At 39.6% G+C, this 2,240-nt stretch overlaps 1 pseudogene; it reads right to left on the reverse strand.

The window, feature by feature from the left end:
* Window positions 1-247: 247 nt before the first annotated feature.
* LOC106734352 (60S ribosomal protein L23a pseudogene) lies at window positions 248-717 on the reverse strand (annotated as a pseudogene).
* Between the last annotated feature and the right edge of the window lie 1,523 nt (window positions 718-2,240).

Consider the following 2,240-nt stretch of genomic DNA (forward strand, 5'->3'; position numbering starts at 1 on the left):
ATGCCGCAATCACTTCATTCTCCTCTCGGGATCTTGAGCATGCACGCACACGTGCCCTGCATGAGTTTAAGCCGCCCAGTCTGGGACTCAAACCACGGTCGACTACATGGGAATCCAGCGACCTAACCATTGTGCCATCTGCTTGTCCCTCTTATTGAATTTTTTAGAGCTTATTCCTTTCTTTTTTTCTTTCTTTATTCCTTTTGGTGAAAAAGTGTGTATTTAGAATTAGCCAGCTGGACTCACTTTAGATGATCCCAATTTTGTTGGCAACATCCAAAGCATAATAATCAGGAGTCAGTCACACATATGCCTTCTTCTCTCCATCAGGCCTGATTAGAGTGATGACCTTGGCCACATCAATATCATAGAGTTTTTTCACAGCCTGTTTGATCTGGTGCTTGTTGGCCTTGACATCCACAATGAACACAAGTGCATTGTCCTCTATCTTCTTCATGACAGACTCAGTTGCCAGGGGAAACGTGATGATGGCATAGTGGTCAAGCTTTTTTCTCCTGGGGGGTGCCCTTCCCTAGGATAGTTGGGCTGCTCCCACAGACGAAGAGTCTTGGGTCTCCAGAAGTTGAGTGATGTGTGGCTCTTCTTTCTTTTGTGGCTGTGGAAGCCTTTCAGCACTGCCTTCTTGGACTTCAAAGCCTTTGCTTTAGCTTCAGCTTTGGGAGAGGCAAGAGCTTCCTTCTTCGCTTTCAGTGCCATCTTGGCAAAAAGCATTCCATTATTTATACACAAATTGTCCTTTCTGAAAGCACTATTTTAGGCCTTTGAGTCAAAGATCCTTGCCATCATATCTTTGAGATCTTACACCCTAACTCAGAAGTAGTGATAATTAAGGCACTGGATTCCCATATGGCTGACCATGGTTCAAGTCCTGGACCCAGCAACTTGAAACTCACAACAGGCACATATGCGTGTGTGCCCAAAATCCCAGCAGAAGGATGGAGGAGAAGGGATTGCAACATGGCCATCTCTCCTGGGTGAGGGTGATTTCTCACGTTCCTTCTCACTGTATTTCTCTTTCTCTCCAACGAGTACACATGACCTATGACAAAAACCTTAAAAAAAAAATAGAGACAGACAATAGATAACATACATTTTAAACGAGTAAGTCATATATTGTGTTTGAAGATAGCAATAACTATGGGAAAAAGAAAAAGTAGGGTAGAGTAAGATGAACAGGGTAGACCAGAATAGGGTGGGGCTGCTCCAGAATTTTCATACTTAGTAACTGGAAGGATAGTATTGTCACTGCTGATATTGGAATGATGGAGGGAAGAACAGTGTGCCAGAGGGGAAAGAGGTGGGGCATGTGGACCAGGGTTCAGAGATCAGGAGTTCTGCTTTGGATATGCTGAGATTGAATGTCTATTAGAAATGAGTATCTATTGGGACTGGCAGGTGGCATGGTGGTTAAAGGTGCTGGACTCCCACATGGCCAACTGCAGTTCAAGACCTGGACTTGATGGCTTGCTTTCTCACTTTCCCTCTCTCTCTGTCTGGTGAAAGTAGAAAATAATAATAATAAATAAAGTTAAATAAAATAAGTATTAAAAAAAAAGAAATGAGCATCTGTCTGATGTAGATTTCATTCTACTTTAAGTTGCAGTGGGAAATTGATTTTCTTCACACTCACTCAGAGATGGGAGGAAATTAGAAATCCCTAAAGAAAAACAAAGAAACAGATGTTCAAATAAAGCATTAGCCTTCTAATGAAAATCGTCTATAAATATCTTGAGTTTTGATAAGAACAAAGTTAGAATCTTTTTGTCTAGTAATGAACACATTCACATACAAATAGTCATACCGGGTTTTACTTTCCATGTAAAAATCATGTAATAAACTTCATAAGGAACACACACTGGCCTCCTGAAAGAGAGAGAAGTAAACTGTAAACCACATGGGTATTATCTGTTGCAGATATTTTATGGTTTAATCAACTGGACTAGGGAGAAATGTTCACATATTGAAATATTCACTTTGTAAGCTAAATAAGGTGATTGAATGTATTTAAAAAAGTAATAAAAATAAATAAATATTTAAAAAAAACTATAAACCACATGGAGAATTTTCACAAAGACAAGAAACAAACTTCCTTAGGGATCTGAAAATCTAACACCAGCTACTTTTTTCTACTCTAGTTGCACAAATTCTCATTGTCCAGAGACTCAGATTTTAAAAAAAAGAATGTTATAACCAAGGAAATGTCAACAATGGACATTACC

Source organism: Tupaia chinensis, unplaced genomic scaffold (assembly GCF_000334495.1).
Source record: "Tupaia chinensis unplaced genomic scaffold, TupChi_1.0 Scaffold000098_1, whole genome shotgun sequence".
NCBI lineage: Eukaryota > Metazoa > Chordata > Mammalia > Scandentia > Tupaiidae > Tupaia > Tupaia belangeri.